Raw genomic sequence first — 9,701 nt, 5'->3', positions numbered from 1 at the left:
CCGCAAGTCTCCACGAGCGCATCTGGCAGTATGGACGAGGCTTGACGCACGCGCGGAAACTGTGTCGACTCGCGCCTGGCTCCGCGTTTAAAATGTATGTAAATTCAGTCTTAACTGCTTTGCTAATTTCACTTGGATGAAATGAAACATTCAGCACATATATATATATCTCTGACACGGAGAAGAGTGAAAACTCCTCACATGACCGCTTCTGAACATAATGAAACAAATGCACATTGACAGATCTTCTTCCATCTGTTCTGCAAAATGTAAACAAATATATATTTCTGCCAGTGTAAATATTGTGAAAATATCAATATTAATTGTGTCTAGGCAAAGGCATTCCTCCTGGAACAGGTCGCTAACGCGGGTGTTCATTTCATACTCTGTGACATCTTATTTAATGTATAAATTATACATTGTATTTAATGCATAAGGTACATGTATAACAAACTGGTAATGTCATAGTGGTATTGTGTACTGTAATCGAATGTAGCCTATCTATAGCCTACCTGTGGAACCGTAGACGGCACACACGGTGTTCATCTAATAAAGATCTTCATAGCTAGCAAACTAGTCTTTGCAGATTTGCTTTCAATTGACTGTAGACCCAAAGCCACGTCTTCAATGCTCTTGATGTTCTTAAACTTTGTTACATCTCTGAGTAAGAACCGTTTCAGACTACTCCGTGCATGCGGCAGGTAACTGAACGAATCATTCAAACTGATTTGCGAACCAATTCACTGGTTTGCCAACTGGTTTGATCAAGCTTTTGAACAGAATTGACTCAAAAGAATGAATCATTTGCAAATGGGCATTGCTCATTGCCAAGAGAAAAGTAGACTGCGCGTTTGCAATAAACGCAAGCATTTTTAATTTGTATTTCATTAAGATAAAGTAACGAGAGGAGCATTGCCCACAGTAACTAAGTAAAAGTACAGTTTTTTTTCACTAAAAATATACTTGAGTAAGAGTAAAAGTACCCATCTTTAAATATACTCTAAAAGTATTAGTTAACCAAAAAATTTACTCAAGTAAATGTAACTCGTTACTACCCACCTCTGACCTTTTATTGACTTTAAAACAAGTAGGGCAAGAGGGAAATAGACCAATAGACCAACTACAGTGCAAGCTGTAAGTAAATCTGGCCCTAGACGGTTTTCAGCTTTTCACACGTGAAATGACACCTGCTGCAAAATCAAACTTTATTGCAACTACACTTGTCTCCCTTGCAGTTTAAGCACTATTACTTTGTAAACTAGCACTGCTGCAGAAACTACTTTTTCCAAGCTGAAATAACTTGAACTAGTTTTGTAGATGGTACAAGAAATAGTTTTAAAATATTCACACCTTTAATGACAACCACAGTTTTTAGATTTCTCTCAATTAAAAGGTAAACATGGAAGAAAAATGTCCACAAAAAAGAGAAATTATCAACGTTTTATTGCATCTGTCCATTTTCGTTGAATATATCTAATTTCTTTTGTCTTGTTCCTTAAGGTGAATTAGCTTTGTTTGTGGTCACAATGGCCACAACGGAGGCTGCAGATTTAAAGATGTATGGTGTATGAACGGAACTGTTTTTCAGGTTAGTCTTTCAGAAGCATATCAAATGTACAGATTTAATTTTATTTCAGAAGCTTAACGGTATACATTGCTTACTAATTTTGCATAGTTTGCATTTGGATAAGACTGTTCATGTCTTCTAAGTAGTATGGGATTTTTTATATTTTTTCTTTTTACAGGGTACATTTACTAAACACTTTCACTGTTCTCAAAGGGATAGTTCCCTCAAAGTACAAAATGACATGTGTAATCCATCTGAACTGAGCAGATTACTCAGGGTTTTCATCGTAGTGATTCTCTTCAGAAGATTTTATTCACATATATCGATTGACATGCAGTTTTATGCAAAAGGTTGGACACCCCTCTGAGGCAGCCTACTAATTAGCTCTTTCTTTATAAGAAAGGATCGTAGTGATGTGCCATTCAGTTTCTAGAGAATGCTGCATAATGTGATGGTTTTTCATGCAGAAATTCTTAGTGTAGCCATATTAAGTTGTATTAAAGTCAATTGTGAAAAATAGACTGTGCAAAAGTTTGGGCACCCTTTCAACTGTTGATTTTAATACATTTTAGAGACCTATTGTTGATTAATTACAACACAATATTGATTTGATTGGCTCAGTGAACCTTAACACTGCAAACTCAGGTGCAACCCATCATGGAAAAGGATATTTAAGGTAGTTAATTCAGTGCTTATTATACTGGCGGAGATATGGCGGAGATAATGTTGACATTAAGAACCAAGAACAAAGCAATATGCGTGATTTGCAAAGCTCATGTGAAATGCTATAGTAATGCTACAAATCTGCGGAAGCATTTGACTTCACGCATAAGGCGCCATGATTTCTGCAATGAATGAATGGCGGATGGCACCGATGCACTGTTTTGTTTACTACACACATACTAAAGCACGGACGATGCTCGCTGTGTTTTCAGCCTCTACAATCTTAATATATGACGAAATGAACACACGAATATCATCTCCAGCTGCTCAGTCACTTTAGCATTTTGCCATTTCATTTGAGAAAACTACCGTCATATCATATTCACAGCAGCTGCAAATTCTTCACGGCAACCCGTCAAAATATAAGTTTAGTTTAATGTGAAGAAATTGTGGCAGAAATATATTACTATTGTACAGTCTTAAGACTCAATGTAACAACAATACTTACTACTACTACTACTAATAATAAATATTAATAAAACTTTATTTTTAAAGGAATAATCACATTTGTTTTCTTTTTAATTTTAACAGTAAACCTCTGTTGTGCAGCACTTTGTTTGCCAAAAATAAAAGGGTTTAATTTATTTGATTAGGATAATTTGAATTAATGTTTTATGCCTTCATTTGATTGCCAGAAAAAATAAGAAAAACTTTTTATAGGGCCCGATTTATGGTTTTAAAAAAATAGAACCCTATACAAAAAAAGAAATTAATAACCACAGACCTGTATTTTAAACCTATTCTTTTTATTAATTCACCAGGTGCAAACTAATGTTTACTGTTCCTTTTTTAGAATATATCAATAGCATTTGTATTAAAACTATACTCACTGAATGTAATAAAAAAATCGAGAATCGGGTCGGCGCCCATAACCTTATGGTTAGTGCATCGACATAGCACAGTTGCGCTCACGGCGACCAGAGTTCGAATCCCACTTCGAGGTCCTTTGCCGATCCCGCTCCCCTCTCTCCACCCAATGCTTTCCTGTCAGTTCTCCACTGTCCTTTCACAATAAAGGCATAAAAAGCCCATAAATGTAACTTTAAAAAAAAAAGATAGATAATGGAATCTGAATCGAATCGGGACATCTGAATCCCATGATTGTTGATTGACACTAGCGTTTTACCTTAGACCCGCCCTGAGTGAACTGTCATCAGTCCGCCATTGTGAGGTATTCCAAATAAAATGGAAAATGAAAGTTAAGGCAATTTTTACCTGGTTAATTTTGATCGTGTAACAGTTTGCAGTTCTTTGTTCAATTTGCACCGACCACAGAAGCTCAAGTGCGTGTGTGATGCACAAGAAACAATGAGGTTCGTTCTTGCACACCACACGTACGTTTCATATAGATTTTCAGTGGATGGACAAAAATAAGAATGAAGATGAACAATTTTTATAGATTTGGAAAGGCATACAGTTTTCATTTTTGGGTGAACTAAACCTAGAGGGTTGTTTTCCTTTAAGTATATTAATCCACATAACCTTTAATAAACTAATTATAATGATCATGTTTTGCAGTTGTTCATGTTTATCTCAGGAATAAGCATACCATTGATCGTGCCACTTCTAACAAGATGAGACAAGCAGATGATGGACAAAGAGATAAGGACAAGGTCTTGTGGTGTTCCCTAAAGACTGCAACTCTGCTGCAGATACTGATCTATGTGCTCATGCTTCTTAATAATAAGGGACTATAAATGTAAAAAAAAGAAACATTTAAGCATTTGAAGAGGCTTCTGACAAAATATATTGAATATTTTATATTTGTTGCAATTGAAAATGTGTTTTATAGTCTGTGTAATGTAAATATCACTATATTAAATGAATAAAAGATTTTCACTATGGTCAACATAAAATGTTGTCTTGATTTACATTTACATTTAGTCGTTTTGCAAAAGCTGTTATCCAAAGCGACTTACAAATGAGGACAATTGAAGCAATCAAACACACCAAAAGAGAAATAATATGCAAGTGCTATGACAAGTTTCGGTTAGCATAGCAAGGTTTTTTATATATTCTACTCAATTCAATTCAAGTGTATTTGTTGAGCGCTTTCACGATGCAAATTGTTGCAAAGCAGCTTTTCAGAAAATTTAAGTTTTTACATTTAGTAGTAGCTTATCAGCGGTGACTATCTCAAGTTGATGTCCGTATGGCAGAGATGTACAGTAAAAATCAAGCAGTTAGTTAATGTCATGTAATCAAACAGACGGTGAACACTATTAACAGCAGCAATGATTGTTGCGATCAAACTTATAGCAAAATTTGGTAGTTTTGTATGTTGTCTGAGGGTTGGCATCATCTCTTCTCAGGTGTTTGGTCATCTCGGGTCTTTGTAAGGGCTGGATCCAGACTGAAGCTTGTGTAAATCCTAGTTACCACGGGATGCCAATCTCATGGCAGAAACAGAGAAGGTAATGGAGAAAAATTAGTGTAGCTGCCTGCTGTTCAACCCAAGCAAAAGAATGTTAATGTGCATTTGATCATGTATAACTGTAGTACAAGGTTTTGAGATACATTATGTGAGTTCTTGGCTAAAGAGATGTCTTTAATCTAGATTTAAACAGAGAGGGTGTGTCTGAACCCCGAACATTATCAGGAAGGCTATTCGAGAGTTTTGGAGCCAAATGTGATCCTTTAGTGGACTTTGCTATCCTAGGAACTACCAAGTGTCCAGAGTTTAGGGAGTGTGATGGATTGTAGCGTGATAGAAGACTAGTTAGGTTTATATATATATTATATATATATATATATATATACACACACACACAGCAAAAAGAAAACGAGTAGATAGAATAGAAAGCTAGTGATAGAGGCCTTTAAAAAACAAAAACTAATGGATAAAATGGAGTTAGAATAGAGAGTGCTTGAGTTGGACAGGTAATTCCATAAGGAGGGAACAATAAATTAACTAATACTAAACAAATACTCCCAAGTAATTCACTAAACTCCTTCCATTAAAATCAGCCAAACCACCTGCACTCTAAGCAATGTGTTGTTGGTGTTTGCAGTTTTTACAACTTGAGTATGGTGGGCATGATCGAAGTTTGTTTGCAATGCTCATTTGTTGTGTAAATTGGGTATAATAGATGGTCTGGCTTAGCACTGCTGTAGCATACATTTTGGGGTAAATAAATATTTGAGTTCTTTTGCTAGCAAGAAAAGTTCTTCATTAATTTAAACACTGGCCAAATTATTCTTGCCTGGTTGTGCATGTGTCATGGTGTGGTTTTAACAAACAACCTGAAACATTTACCTATTTTTAATAGAGACTTAGCAAGCTGTTGACAGCATTATCATCAAGTTCGTGAAACGCATGTACAGGACATACAATTTTTTGCGTATGAGGTGGTACTCTCACTAAAATGGCTTTCGAATCAGTCTTATTCCGGAAATAATTTCTTTCTACCGAGTAGAAATGTTGGAGCTGTGGGACAGAGAGAAGTGTGTTACCCAACACATAGGAGCTGTTGTGCGTGTGGGGACCCGAGTCTGCTATGGTTTTATATCCCAGTATTCTTGCTCCCTGTACTTTAGACTCTAGAGACACTAGTTCCCTTTCAGTCGGTCACTACGAGTCACGTCGTGACCAACGAATTGGGATCTCCCTGCGAGAGGCCAATCTACTTCGAGTGTAAACTAAACGATCCAATGCACATTGGCATGCGATAATTGCATCCAGCTGCTGCTGATCACAGCGTGAGCATAAAAAGGCAGCCGGTGCAACGCATACCAGCTTTTCGCTTCGGATCCGAGAGACATCATCGTTCTGCTCCTATCAACTGCTTCGTGTGTGATGAGTTTAGTGCGCTCTAGGGTGCTTCTTGTGTTGGCGGACGGCGCTTCAGCGGTGGTCGTTCCTGTGTCATGTGGGTTGTGCACTTCAGGCTGCACTACCCCCTGTTGTGCTGCAAGCAGCCATCTCCCCTGTGCATCTCAGCACCTAAAAGAGCATTTCCCTGAAAGAGCTTACACGGGTGTGTCTTTGTAAAGACGACGGATTGTCTTTTTAAAGATGCCGTAAAATAAATATTTCAAAACTGTAAAATAAATTTAAATAAAACATGACTTACGTAAAATACAAAGAACAGTGAAAAATGTCCAAGGATTCATTGTAAAAAAAATGTTAAAATTTTTCTGCTGCCCATGTAACTCCATCAAACTGGTAATAGTTTTATTGCAAAGCAGGAGTTCCTTATATACAGTACTTCCTGGACTAACTTACTCAGATTAATTACCATTGGTTGAGACACTTATAGGGGGAAAAAGGTCCTCTTCACTTTTCAGTTATCTTCTGAACTATAAAACAAAGTTCTGTCAAATTTTGGCGGCACTACCCCCTGTCGTGCTGCAAGCGGCCATTTCCCCTTTGCGTCTCAGCACGTAAAAGAGCATTTCCCTAAAAGAGCCAATTTCTCTAAAAGAGTACAATAAGCAGGTGCGTCTTTGTAAAGACGACGGATTGTCTTTTTAAAGATGCCGTTTCACCCGTGCGTTTCTGGATGCGGTCATTACCTGGCGCCGGGTGGTGGTCACGATCGCTTCCTCACGTGTCTGGGCATTAAACATGCTGAGGTGGCTTCCCATTGTGGGAAGATGACCATCTCAAAGCTCTGGGCCAGGCTCCGTTGCCTCTGCCACGATCTAGTCTTCGTCCTGGCGGCAGCCATGCGGGAACTACTTCGGGCAGTGGCACGGGCGGTCTGAGGGTTACAGTGGTGGCAAACCCCTCAGGGAACCAACCCTCGGGGGACCATCACTCCTCTAGCGCTTCACAACCAGTCGAGCCACCAAAGGAATGCGCTGGGCCTTCTTCAAAGAGCGTACCAGCGGTATCCTTCGGTGCTCCTCCCGACGATCGGATGTCGATCACTGCATCGGAGGGAGACCTCTCTGGAGAGGAAGATTTGGCTGCGCTGCCGCCCTCCGGGAAGGTGGCAATGCCTGAATTGGATCCGGAGATGTCGGCTATGCTTTCCCGGGCCGCTGAGAGGGTAGGGTTCGAGTGGAAACCACCACCGCGTCCCGAGCCCTCGAGTTTGGACTATTGGTTTCTCGGGGTGGCTCGCGCTGGTTCTCAGCGCCCCGCCTCGGTGCCTTTCTTCCCGGAGGTTCATGAGGAGCTCACCAGGTCATGGACGGCACATTTTACTGCCGTTAAAAAGGTGAAAGAGTTCTGAAAGAGCTCCGAAACGCTACTGACCTCCCGCTCTGAGCGACGAAGGTCACCGTGAGTTCTCTGGGTCGTGCGATGTCCACACTTGTGGTCCAGGAGAGCCATCTCTGGCTGTGTCTGGTCGACTGGAGGGATGCTGACAAAGCCGATGCTCCTGTCTTGCGTGCGGAGATCACAGTCCTACTGGCGAAGGACGCGATAGAGCCGGTCCCTCCAGCCGATATGAGGACGGGGTTTTACAGCCTCTACTTCATTGTACCCAAGAAAGGTGGTGGGTTACGACCAATCTTGGATCTGCGTGTCTTGAACCAGGCCCTTCACCGGTTACTGTTCTAGATGTTGACGCAGAAACGCATCTTTAGGTGCATCCGCCCCCGAGTTTGCAGCGATCGACTTGAAGGATGCGTACATCAACCGACAAGGTGGTGTGCGCTCCCGTCGCATGTCGCAACTCGCCCGCCACCACCTCCTTTGGAGTTGGAAGGTTCGGAGGTCACTTCGTGCCATTCACATTCCGGGTCTGCTCAACCATACAGCTGACTAGCTGTCACGAGCTACGCTCCCAGGAGAATGGAGACTCCATCCCCAGACGGTCCAGCTGATTTGGAGACGTTTTAGAGCCGCTCAGGTAGACCTGTTTGCGTCTCCAGAGACTTCTCACTGCCTGTTGTTTTACTCCCTGACCGAAGGAACACTTTGGCACGGTAGTGATGGGAAGTCCGGCTCTTTTCAAAGATACTGCTCTTTTGGCTCGGCTCCCTTAGAAGAGCCGGCTCTTACGGCTCCCAAATGGCTCTTCATTTAGTATCACTCCGGAGCCTTCTATTTTAGCCCAATTTAGCAATTGTGAATGGTTTGTGTGTTTGTAAGCAATTTTTTATTCAGTGTTTTTATAATAGCCTTATTTTTATGCATTTTTTTCATTACAAAAAAGTTACTATTTTAACATTTTAATAAAACTTTAATTGAAAAATTTAACACAAAACCACAGCAAACAAATCAAATAATTAAAGGCAAAAGTCTTAACATTAAGACACTTTAGTCTTTAGTGCAGGTTGGCATTCAGAAATATCAGATTCCACTGAGGAAGGATCTACTGACTCAGAGACGGGGCACCTTGTGGCACCCGCGTCCAGACCTCTGGAAACTTCATGTCTGGTCCCTGGACGTGACGTGGGGGTTCTAGGTGACCTACCCCAGGAGGTAGTTGACACCATCACTTCGGCGAGAGCGCCGTCTACAAGACACGCTTACACCTTGACGTGGAACCTGTTCGTCGAGTGGTGTTTTTCTCACCGAGAAGACCCCCGGAATTGCCAGATCAGGGTCGTGCTTTCCTTTTTGCAGCAAGGGTTGGAGCGAAGGCTGTCTCTCTCCACCCTTAAAGTTTATGTCGCTGCGATTGCTGCTAACCATGACCCTGTGGAAGGGAAGTCAGTAGGGAAGCATGACCTGGTCATCAGGTTCCTTCGGGGGGTGAGAAGGTTAAATCCTCCCTGGCCCCCCTCTATACCATCTTGGGACCTGTCTCTAGTGCTCAAAGCACTACAGCGGGGCCCATTTGAGCTTTTGCAGTCAGTCGAGCTAAAGTTTCTTTCAATGAAAACTCCGGTCCTGCTTGCACTGGCCTCCATCGAGAGGGTAGGGGACCTGCACGCTTTTCCGGTCAACGATTCGGGCCTAGAGTTTGGGCTGGCTGACTCCAAAGTAATCCTGAGGCCCCGGCCCAGCTATGTGCCCAAGGTTCCTACTACCCCCTTTAGGGATCAGGTAGTGAACCTGCAAGCATTGCCCCCGGAGGAGGCAGACCCAGCCCTAGCCCGTACCTTGAGATGGTACGTAGAATTGGAGAACCGGTAGAGGGCTGGGTTCCATATGTAGAGACCTAAGTGGATCCCATATGTGTAAAGTCCACGATATAGTCTCAGAGCCCGTGTTTCCCCGGCAGACTTCTGCCATTTCCAAGAGGGTTATAATCGCCTCCAATCTTCCATATGCACCTAAACGGTTGTTCATATGTGTAAGTGTGTAACTTTGGTAGGGATCCCAATTCGTCGGTCACGACGTGACTCGTAGTGACCAACTGAAAGGGAACGTCTCTGTTATGTATGTAACCCTCGTTCCCTGAAGGAGGGAACGGAGACGTCATGTCCCGTCGCCATGGCTGCTGTACCACCGCTGAGCGGCCGGGTCACCGGCTCGGCTTCTCAGCGAAAACCTGGTATGCATTGCACC

At 41.9% G+C, this 9,701-nt stretch overlaps 1 protein-coding gene across 1 annotated transcript in view; it reads left to right on the top strand.

The window, feature by feature from the left end:
• The window catches only part of LOC107732168 (mucin-5AC-like), a 13,588-nt gene extending 9,456 nt beyond the window's left edge, over positions 1-4,132 (top strand). Inside the window, exons 5-6 of the mRNA XM_016543437.1 lie at positions 1,501-1,588; positions 3,809-4,132. The gene's annotated coding sequence lies outside the window, so the exon portion shown is untranslated. The remainder of the gene's footprint in view (positions 1-1,500; positions 1,589-3,808) is intronic.
• The last annotated feature ends 5,569 nt before the right edge of the window (positions 4,133-9,701 follow it).

Source organism: Sinocyclocheilus rhinocerous, unplaced genomic scaffold (genome assembly GCF_001515625.1).
Source record: "Sinocyclocheilus rhinocerous isolate Xijiao unplaced genomic scaffold, SAMN03320098_v1.1 scaffold1541, whole genome shotgun sequence".
Taxonomy (NCBI): Eukaryota; Metazoa; Chordata; class Actinopteri; order Cypriniformes; family Cyprinidae; genus Sinocyclocheilus; species Sinocyclocheilus rhinocerous.
The sequence above is the reverse complement of the archived record's forward strand: the minus strand, read 5'-3'. Positions and strand labels throughout refer to the sequence as shown.